The sequence below is a fragment of the Phalangium opilio genome, unplaced genomic scaffold, assembly GCF_054372755.1.
Source record: "Phalangium opilio isolate 3A_F unplaced genomic scaffold, DU_Popi_V2 ptg000014l_1, whole genome shotgun sequence".
Classification (NCBI taxonomy): Eukaryota; Metazoa; Arthropoda; class Arachnida; order Opiliones; family Phalangiidae; genus Phalangium; species Phalangium opilio.
In genome coordinates, this window is record NW_028324149.1 from 4,109,206 (window position 1) to 4,121,199 (window position 11,994).

The following is an 11,994-nucleotide window of genomic DNA, read 5'->3' on the forward strand; positions in this document are numbered from 1 at the left end:
ACACCCGATGATGCTCGTCATGGATCTACGAATTAAGGTTTGGGTTCTTATAGTTATTCGCAATTTTCCTACAAATCTGGAAACGCCGATAGTTGGGGATTCTCTATACTGAACTGCACGGCGTTGTTTCTTGGTGCTTACAATACTCGTGGAATGATGAAGATGGTTGTAAAACTTATGCGAAGGGCGAGATTCATTGCGGTATTTATCGAAACAGTTTCCCATCTCTAACGGACGCCATTTCCCGTGGAAATTGTTTCATGATCAACTTTTCACTCCATTTTGTCAGGGTTGGCCGTGGGTTGTCTCTTCATTCAATAAAATGTCGTAGTAGATCTAAGGAATGGCTTCGTGTTCGCTATGGGATTTAATACTCCATAAGTTCATACGATATGTACCATAAGTTTATCACTGTTTACTGAGAGCTTGTGATGAAGTGACGTAGGTCATAGATTCTTGTAAAGCGACGCCTACTTATGATACTCGTGGTCAGGTTGTGTTTTTCAAAAATCTAGTCTAACTGCCAACTTGAAAAGTTATCTCCTCCCCAGCAGACAGTATTTGCCTAGATAAAGATTTGGGGAATATCGTCGACTGCTGTTAACCATTCTATTTGAAAGAACCATGAAACGAGGGAGGGCAAAAAGGTACGAAAGTGGGATTCGAAGATTGAGGAGGAACAAGTTAGATCGGGGGATTTGTTAACTGGATCGCGTTATCCTCGTATAGTCCGTACTAGCTTGATCGGCGTGTTACGTAAAACTCCATATACTTCTTTCAAACAAAAGATTAACAAGCTAGTACCGTTGCGCGCACCTCTCTCCATTTCGGTACCTCGTTTCGTTAACGAATTAGGTTAATCATAAGCCAAGAATTAACATACTTGTACTAGATATTAATTTTTTTTAATCGTCAAATTATTTTGCGTAAGTTCAAAAAGAACAGTAATTTACATCGACCAAGTTTGCCCCCCAAGTTGCTTGTCTTGGGTCAGAGATTGTAAGGTCTCTCGCTCCTAGCCTAAAGTGGACATTATAACCTTAACCTTAGGAGGCAGAATAACCATGCCCCTAAAGTGAAATCAACAACGAAAGATAATACTAGGCAAATTCAAAGAGCGTTTTGACAACTTTTTGAAAATTTGGTATGTTTAGTAAAATTAGCGAATGAAGAGTAACTTTATTTGAAGAATAAATAACTGGTTTTACGGAGTTTCCGAGTCGAAGTAAAATACAACGCCTATATACGTAGTTAGCATTCATTGAAGTATATATTAAAGAAACGTACGTGACCGCCTTACAGTTTTTCAGTAATGGAGCCAAATAGCATACCTAGATATCTTAAAACAAGTCGCCCCTCCTTGGCGTTTTAAATAATCCTATATTCTCCTCCCGATTTCGAGAAACTCGTGTTCGGACAATTGATAAGGGATCCTCTCCAACTCCCCCCCTTCCTACCTGCCCGCTAAGCGATTAGGAAACGGCCGGCTGGACTATATAGCAGCCTATAACACAGGCGTGTTCATTCGCCATAACTTTTCCTATACTCTGTCGATTGAACAAAACTCCGCTTAGAGTCTTAACTTTTAAACATTGCAACTTTTTTAATTTATATTTGTAAGTAAAGTGTTGTTTTCTTTGTCCGATTGACTGAAAAGTGAAAACGCGTTTAATTTTAGGGGGCGTTTGTTTAATTATTTAAAGTTTATAATTACAAACACTCTGGAAATATTTAACTCCCCATCCGTTATAAGCGTCGTGTATAAATGAAATGTAAGCCTACACCTTTATTGACTGCTTTATTAAACTGTTTAGCAATGTACGCGAATGGCGTATGAGGAAAAACAATCCGGGTTTAGGAAAATGCGAGCTATCGCGGATAAAATGATTGCCGCGGGGCTCGTGAAACAAATTCTTTATTTGCCTCTAATATCGTTATTACAATCGTAAGGCGTGCAACCTACCTTTTTATATCTCTGTTTTCAAATTACTATCTCTTTCCCTGGCCAACGAGAACTATAACTCGGACCTTCCACCCCCCTCCTCCTCCCCCAACGGCTATAATTTATACAGAGATACAAATCAAGTGTATAACAATTTAAAAAAAAAATATAGAAATGATAAAATTTCTTTAATTTGACCAACGTTATACGTTACCTAAATGCCAGTATAATTAAACTAGGTAGGTCTACTTAATTACTTCCCACGTTACTAATAACGCGTACTGGACTCCGCCTCCAACCCGGAAACCGCCTCTAGTAACTCCGCCTCCAACGCGGGAAAAACGCCTCCATCTCAGATTCCGCCCACGAATTATATTTAAAATTATTTATTTTCAATTGGTCAGAGTGTAAGATTGTATTGTTTTTTCTACATTTCTCAAAATGGAAAAAGTTAGATTTTAGTATAAAATAAGGCGGAACAAATTATTAACGCGGTGTTCGAGACTGTAGAATAAATGTGTACCTAACTACAACGGATTGAATGAATGATATTTAGTAATGATGACGACGGGCCGGCTAGCCGCAGCCAGTGCGAGGCAAGCTGGGTGGGTTGAATAAGGATGTTACTGTTTCGGAGATATCTACGTCTGTTGATCTTTATAGTTTGGTAGGGGAAGGAGATCGGGTGGGTGGGTCGTAGAACTCGTTCACGTAGATGCCATTAAGGGCTAATTAACGGTATTAAACGGAGACCCCCCCCTCCCTCTATACCACCCTTCGTCTTATCGAAAAACACGTCGGCGCGGCCCATACTGAATGACCTCTAGCCTACCAACGTATTAATGCTTATAGAGGACCGTGCGTGCCAGATGGAAATCCGCGTCTTCGTGACCAAAGACCACGTCATTGACGGACACGATACTTCAACGCGAATCTTGGCCCTACACTATAAAAAGATAAAACTACTTTCTTTAACAGATATCACTGTGTATTCGTACGCTAGCGCCTATTATTCTTCTACGTGTTTTCATTTAGGCCTAGATCACGTCTTATATATATTTGAGATGTTGTTTGTTACTTTCTTTGGCACTCGCGATTGGCTAATCCAATTGATCAATCAGTAACACTATGGGTTATCGTTTAGTGTCCATGCCCACATGGACAAGAGTATCTTCCCGTTTTCCACCCGTCCGCGGGCAACACCTTCGTCCTGAACATTTGGCGATAACCTTCTTGGGGTATTTAGGTAAAACTTGGCAATTACGAGTCTATTAATTATAATGACGTTACGGGGGTAAGATTCATCCGGGTATATTGAACCAAAAGTTAATTGTTTCATCAAAATGATGATAAAGACTCGGTTATTTTCTTTTGGGATGATGAAGACGATCCCTGCGAGCGCGATGCAGTTTGTGCCTTTCGAGAGATCCTTGTTAATTTCGAGAAACGAATGAAATAAATTGTTGTAGGTACGAGAGAACGATTTGTTTCACTCGTTTTCGTGACAGAGTTTTTATACGCGCTCCCCATTCTACTTTTTTTATTTCTTCTACATTTAAAGAAATTCGTTTTTATCAAACTTACATCTCTTACGCCAGCTCTTCCTAACAACGAATCGGTCCGTGGGCCACGTACCGCGTCTAGCGTACGAAAAACGCTACGCTCTACGCCTCAATAGGTCCTTTTCCAAAGGAGGTGCTTAATAATGGGTTAAAACCAAGGATACTATATGTTTTAAAAGGGATGAGCGGGTCGAGCCTTTTCACGTGTATTCCGACTAGCCTGAGGCAGAGGCTTATCATTTAACGGGAGTCTAAAATGCGCGCCCTCTTGTTTGTTTTTCCCGTTCAAGGACAAATTGAAGTCTTATTCCGAGTATTCTTCCCCCATTTTATCGCGTCACGCCCAGCCTAAGCCGTTCCACAGTTAGAGCACCTATTTCTCTCAGATTTCGCATGTCCCCTCTCTCATTATCCCTGATTTGGCCTTGAATGGTACTACTGAGACGGTCCTACCGCGCCGATAAGGCTTCCACAATTTCCCTCTCCTTTCGAATCCCTCTTAAAACATCTAGTATCCTTGCACTTCCACTTGTTGGGGAAACATCGTCCACTTTGACCTTTTGTTGCCAATGACTGTTTGTGGTCAATGTATTTGAAATGAATGACTCGGTATCTTGTCCTTGGCTCCTGGACTAACAATTGAGCTAGTGATAGCGAGCCTCGGGTTGAAGATGGGAGGGGGGAAGAGAGAAGGAGGGGGGAACGAAATGGAAAAAGAAGAAAAATCTTGGAGTTCTAGATTGAAGGTCCGAGATAAGGAAAGAATGATCGTTTCTTAATCGCGCCGGACTCCTCTCGAATTAAGTTTCAAAAAATTATAAGAAAAAAAATCTATTACCCAATCGAAGAAACCTTTTTTTTTACTTTGCCCCGAACGGACTATCATAATTGTAATATCGAAGATATCTAAATTATTTTGTTAAAGTAGAAAAAAAAATCATCTTTGGGAAAAAATATCCATGATTTTAGAACTGGTTGTTGAATTTAAGACATAAAATTAATTATTGAAATTTTTAGGTAAAAATATCAAGTTACAAATCATGCTTTAGTAAATAATTTTCCAGTGTTGGGAAGAAACAATTTCACTTCCGATTGACAGCTTCCGGTTCAGCCATGTTAGTGAAACCGAACCGCTATCGTTGGTTTAAAATCCAATTCAATTAAATCGTATTTAACTTTAAATTAATTTAACTCGTTTAATATTTATTTATTTAAATTATCGTCACAATTCCAATTAATAATATAGTCAATAATTTTAATTGAGAATTTAAACTGGTTTTATAATAATAACGATAAAAAATTTGTACGGAATTATTTAAAAATTCAAATACACGTTTGTATATAGGGGAGCGTCATTTGAACCCAATGTCTTGTCTCGAATTAACTTAGTTTGGTTTAGATAATTCATCTATAGAAATTAAATTGAAAAAAGGGTCACGTGATGGCTTTTTTCAACGTAACATTTCAAGGGAACGACTCTCTACTCGCTTTAAATAGTAATTTTGTTTTTGAAGTGAAAAAATATTGGAAGCTTTCACGAGTAACGATATTGGGAAAATCAAATGGAACCAGTTCCCAATAAAAAAAAATAAAAATGGGAAAGAGCGCGACCTTTACCCCGTTTTTAATTGCTTGTTAATTGGAGTTAGGGCGAGTGACATAACAGAAGTACGCATTCCGTGTAATTTCTCATAGTTAATCAAGCGGGGGAATTGGAAATCAGAGTCGTTCCCCCAATTAGTCCTAGAACTAATTAAGCGTACGTTTTGTTATACAAAGTCGAATTAACGAAGGAAAATTAAAAGTCGCGAGGTCGCGCGACTCCCAACCTGCAACCAACTTCAACCAACGTATCAGGAATGTCCTGATTATTATCGACATCCGTACTTTATGATTGAACGCCGCGACCTACATCGTTAAAAACGACTGGAAGATTTTCACGTACACTCGAGTGACGTCGAATATAAGATAGTTTTGTTAATCTAAAATTAATTTATAAAAGGTTTTCATTATTTTTAAATTCAATTGGTATACGGATTAGGGTTTGTTGGATTCTGATTTCCAATTCCTCGGTTGATTAACTATGAGCGTTCCATAAATTTAATAGTCACTGGTTAATGAGAGCTTGTCACCAAGTGATTGAGGTAGGTTATAGATTCGAGATAAAGCGACGCCTGGTTTTGGTGCTGTCAAAGGACTAGATGGACTGCAAAATTAACCACCGAGCGTAGTACTTCAATCCTCGCTTGTCGTTCTCCTCCAACTAGCTCTCAGTAAGACGAAGTATTGGAAGTGTCATACTTATGGAAGATATCTTGCAGAAATAGTCTGTTTTAGGCGATTTTATTAGCGCTTCGTGTTTTTGGTGTAAGAATGAATTTTTGTTAGGATGCTTTTTAAAAGACTTGGCCGTAATAATTAAGGTGGTGAAAGAACGTTTGAATTCAACAGGTTGAACCTGTCTCTACTTTTCGACTGTTGCCGCCTCGTAAAAACGGGACAGGAACGCTGATTACTTAACCCTCAATTAACTCTGTTATCCCCTAAAGGGGAAAGAAACCTATAACTTGGAAGACAGAGACGCGGAGATAGGGAGCTTTCCATCAACGTCCTAGCTGCGGCTGATTCAAATTTTTAATTATATTTCGCTGTAACAGAACCATCAATAGTTGAAAACCTCGATATCCAAATGGCGACCAGCTATCTAGAATTGTACTTACGCAACCTAGATAATATAAACTTTTGGGGCATTTGCGCGTGCAGTAGCTAAATAGATGAATATAGTTGCAAAGTACCTTTAATCAGAAGTCCATTAAATTAGCCTAGGAAGTAACCATAATAATATTCAAATTCCTTTTGTCAAATCTCCGGTTGTAAATAAGATGGCTCCTTGCGACACGCAAATCTAATAGACCAAAATGCCCTCTTTAAACTAGTGTTGTTGAATTTTCCCTAATTGCAAAGCATTCTCCCGAAAACGCTTTTAAAAAAATCAAAAATTTAATCTGAAAACCACATATTTCCATAATATTCAAATTCCTTTTGTCAAATCTCCGGTTGTAAACAAGGTGGCTCCTAACGCCACGCAAATCTAATAGACCAAAATGTCCTCTTTAAACTAGTGTGAAGAAAGACTTCCAAGAGAGGAGCTCGAGATTTCTAAGTGTGTTTGGAAAGGGGTAAGAAACTATAAAATCCCTATCCTTGGAGTTAAAAGGAGTTCTTATGCCCGCAGAGACGTACGCTATACCAGCTATTGTTATTGTTTACTTTCTAGGCTAATTTAATGGACTTCTGCTTTAATTGATATGGTTAATCCGCGCGTCTCTTATTGGTTTCTTGGGCATTATCGCGTAAATGGATGAAGTTAATTTCGCGTTGCGTATAATTAATGTCGAAAATTAACATAATTTTGAACGCGTAAGTTTAGGTATTTTGTAAGTCCATTAGTTGAACAAATTATTACTTTGGTCAAGTTGATTGCGGGTACTATACCATCTTATGTCTGTACACTAACATTGAAAATCTCCCCATTAAGCCTCTTGGAGTATTATTCGCGTAATTATGTTAAAAAAATAGTAAAATTCCTCGGAGAATAGCAAAAATGTCAGTGGGAAGACGCGTTTGTTTTCCATGTAACTTGGAATCGAGCGTTCTCGGTTGTTGTAAGGGGCTATAGTTAGGATACAGCGAAGGTGTTACGCGCTGTTACTTTCAGGTGGTAACCGCCTATCCGCCCAAGGTGATGTTCCTGGGAGTCATCGCGTATAATAATTATAATACAAGAGGCGACCTTCTATACTTCATTACGACTTCGCTTGACACTATAACTGGAAAGTAAGGCGTATTTATAATCGATGTTTAAACGCGCTTAAATAAAAGTAGATCTTACTCGATGAGTTTGTACATATTTAAAGACGGTTTTTGCCTAAACGACTCGAAAGCTCCGAGTAAAAATATGTTCCCACGAGAAACTTAATTGGTGTCCTGAACTTCGTTAGCTGTTAAGCTTAATGAAAACGATATGGCTAATTACTATATAACTCTAGTTTAGTCTCTAATTGAATACGAGATGTCTGCTTTATACGTAGTTTTGCGCATTCACCGTTTTTAAAAATCAGTAAGTTTTTCAAATAAAGTCGCTAATTACTTTAGGTAATTAAGAATAAACCGAGTTTAAGCTACAGGAAAGTAAACAATTGATATGTCACATATCGGGAACACGTCCGCTTTAATATATTTACAATACGTTCACCCTCCCTTTCGTTTTTTGTTTCAAAGTTATAGTGGAGAAAGTTATTTACTAATCTATTTGGGATAACAGTGACGTGTAGACGGAAGTAATAAGAACCGAGTAATGAAGTAACACGGTATAGTTTTGCGTCACTTTGTTAAAATTGCGTCGCTTTCAAACTTGATTTCTATGGGATTCAGTATCTCGCGCGTGGTTTACGTAACAAGGACAATTTGGTTTATTTCTCGACTTAGTTCTTATTCGCTCTGTCGATGCCAATGAGCTTTTCCGATTTTTGAGTTAAAATGTCATGTAGTTTATTTTATTTTTCCGCGTATAGCGCGAGAGCGGCAGCTGATCGGTAGAGTTCGGTGCGGGCGACACCCTATTTACGATTTTACTCGTCGATTTGTAGGCGAAAGCGGACAGCTGCTCTTTGACGACGAATCTAGGCCCGTTGATTGAATAATCTGTACTGGGCTTCAAAAACCACCTCGAATTTCAATTAGTTACAAAATAAATTAGGAGATTCGTTCGCACCATAAATTGAATGCCGCGCCGGCTAGTACCAACCACCTTGTTCAATAGGGTTGTACAAATTTACTCTTTTAAGGAACCTCATGGTTTCCTTAATATATTTATCTCATTCACCCTCGCGAACAATCCTAAATCCATAAGTTTATAAGTGATATGTTCCTTCCCTAAGTATGACACTACCTATGCTTCGTAATGCTACTGAGAGACTTACATCTCCAGCCATAGTTCTAGCAGAACGACGGAAGCGAGAATTGAAGTCCTACACTCGGTGGTTAATTAATTTTGCGGGACTTCCATCTATAGTTCCTATTTAGTATCTGCATTACTAAGCCCAAATTTGACAGAAGCGCCTCACCAGGCGTTTGTCTCTTGACCTCGAATACCTCATTCACTTCATTACAAGCTCCAGTTTCTAAGTTACCAGTGACAAAACTTATGGTGGCCAACATATCATATACAATCGAAGCATTTCCCCGATTTTTACTAAAGAAATAAAATTTCCAAGGAATAAAATTTGGTAGATGCGAATACGACCCGTATATTTTAGAACTGTAAAATTTATCGAAATAAAAAAATAACATATTTTTTTTTGGTTGCGAATAACGGGAGTTTCTCTTCCTCTCTCGATACAGAAAAAAAAGGTAGCTGTGGCCCCTATATCGAGTATTGATAATGTTAGGTCTCTTAATTGCCGCACGCGGCCGACACGCGACAACATGAGGGTCTTTTGCATTAAACCCAGGCCTGTAGATATTACCCCCCCCCCCACAGATACTAAAGATGCACTCTCTCCTTTTTCTCTGGCATCTATCACATCACCATTTATCTTTCGAAGCTTAACTTCATCGCCATGAAATCCATTGGAATGGCCGCGGCGGCCACTCTTTCCGAATAATAAAAATGCCTAGAGTTAAGAAAGACAGACGTCTAATCTCAAAGTAATCGACTCCTATATCAAGCCAGAACCGATTTTCTTTTTGTAACGTCATACAAATCAGAGTTATTTCGACGGGGTAGTGATTTGAACATCAATTTTACATTTGAAAGTTTATCCAATAGGGTTTTCTCTATAAAATCCGTATTGACATGCTAATTTGGAGGCTCGTAACTCTGGTTCCTTAAGAGATACGGGGATGTCCTTTGATTATGTTATAGTCCTATGTGTCCTCTTTCTAACGATACTAAAAACTTAGGGCTACGACAAACAGGGGCCGAGTAATTAAGTAAAATGTTCGTCAACTTCTGGTATCGTCTCACTTATTGTTATTATGTTACTTATGATTTTTAACACTGATCTTTGGAGGCTCATAACTCTTGTTCTACTAGAGATACGGAGATGCCCTTTGAGTATGTTATAGTCCAATGTGTCCCCCATCCAACCATACTAAAATCTTAGGGCTACGACAAACAGAGGCCGAGTAATTAAGCAAAACGTAAACAAATAACCCCCTCCATAGGAATTACACTAAACTTTGGAGGCTCTTAACTCTGGTTCTACTAGAGATACTGCGATGTCCTTTGAGTATGTTATTGTCCTATGTCTCCTCTTTCTAACGATACTTAATTTTAAACTCGGGGTTACGACAGCCATGGCCCTAGTAATAAAAAAAGAAAATTAGTAATTAACAAAAACAAATAGCTTCTGTTTTATATCGGACGCGTGCAGACTTATAAAAGAGTATGATTGACTTATGTAGATAAGGACAGTCATTTCGTTGGCTAATAATTAAATTTCGTACGCCTAAGAAAAGATCCAATAGCTATAAGCAACTTGAAGGCAGGTCGTCACGCTCCCAAGGTGAAATCTGTCAATGATAAGAATCGCCGTCCAAATATTATTATTTCAGACTAATAAAGCCAGAGAGTGGTGAGGAAAGAAGCGGACAGCTACCATATAAATTCTCTCATTCGATTAGTTTGACAAGTTAGCTTTAGCTCCGACTAGCTAGTTCCTTCTTTCAGGAAGGTTGTTAAAATTTGATTTGGGTGTCTGAGGCCCGAAAACCCATCATCAGTCAGCTAGCTCCCAACGTGTACGCTAATCTCTTCAATAGCAATTAAAATTAAAAGTCCAACTAACCTGAAAAATATCGCCACTCGCGTAACGGTATAGGGCGGATTACCCGAATTTTACTTCGTGGACATCTTAAACTCAACAATTAGACAACGCTATTGGATGAAGGAGTGGTTTCGTCACGTTATTTTGAGTCAAATGTCACGGTTACATATTCGACTCAAAATCAACGGTTACCCTTTTAGAAGTCTATATAATTTAAGTCACATAGAAATGACCTAAAAATTTATGAAAGAAATACAGCAAGACTATATAAGTTTTCTTTTGTAACTTTCCGTCATTCTGGAATAAAATTAGCGAGCATTTTATCTTCCCTTTGAAAAACTTAAGGATCGTTCCGATCTTGATATAACTCGCGTGTCAGTTAATCTTTATTTGTGATTTATATTCGATGGTTGACTTTTTCGTTTTTCAAAGGCTTTCACTGGCGAACAGATGTAAGATATTACAACAGTATATCCTGTTTGTAAGATTAAAATTTAAATCGGACAAGTATCGAGATTCGAGAGTTCCAAATAAAATCTAGTCCCGTCCCATCGTGACATCTGCATTTCGTATATCAACTAACGAACTTTATGGGACGAGATATATTCTTAATTTAATTTAATTTAATTTCATTTAAAAAAAAAGAACTTTCGAGGACATTGGAATTTTATCACCTCTAGTCTCGTTTTATGAAGACATTATCAAAGTTGAAAGAAAAAAAATGAAATGTCGCTGAATAGTAATTAGTTGGGGCTCGTTAAGGGATACTGTTACGAGAATATTTATATAATCTAAAGTGAGAATGAATACGTCGTAAGACATGAATGACATCGATCCACAAGTATTGAACACCAGGGTTTCCACTTAAGTACTATTAATACGCGTTAACTAACAAAGATTTAACTCCCAATTCGTTATTAGCATCTTAGATGAGGAATAGCGGAATGGCAATGTCTTTTCAGACGAAACATTAGTTGAATTAGCAAAATTGGTCAGTGATGAACTATTTATTGGTGGTTCAACACTTGTCCAACTTCCGTTGACACGACCCAACTAGTTCACTCAACTCAAGTGGACTCATCTAAAGGTCTTTTCAGACGATACAAATTTTGACTCAACTAGATGGGTCCAACATTTGAATTAGCAAAATTGGTCGGGGAACAACTTTTAATTGGTGGTTCAACACTTGTCCATCCAACTTCAGTTAATCTCACGACCCAACTAGTTTACTCAACTCAAGTTGACTCGTCTAAACGTTGTAGGGTCTGAAAAGGCCTTTCTTCAGCAATAATCAAGTTGATTCTTCGGAAATTTCAAGCAAAATTGGGTTGATATCTACAGCCTATAGACGCTCTGTATGATTTTTCGTTTCAATGTGGTGGTACCTACCATCTTAGTGGTCTGAGAAGTAATAAAAACTCGCGTAAGAAATTCCATAAAAAGCTCTTTAAGTATATCGTTTCGGGCTCGTTGTGTATGGATGTGATAATGATTTAGCCACGGGCCGTTTTTATATTGGTTTGGGGGTCAAATGCGTGCTTGGCTTATATTAATTAGGAAAGGGACTTAATTATACGTGCGACGATGTAACGTCACACCTTATTATTAAAAAGTAAGGCGTTCATTATTAAGAGGTGCGAAAAAGATAAATTCTTCTGAT

General features: G+C 38.1%; 1 protein-coding gene across 1 annotated transcript in view; it reads left to right on the top strand.

Moving 5' to 3' along the window:
• axo (axotactin) overlaps window positions 1-11,994 on the top strand; it is a 62,313-nt gene that overhangs the window by 11,753 nt on the left and 38,566 nt on the right. The gene's annotated exons all lie outside the window — the stretch shown is intronic.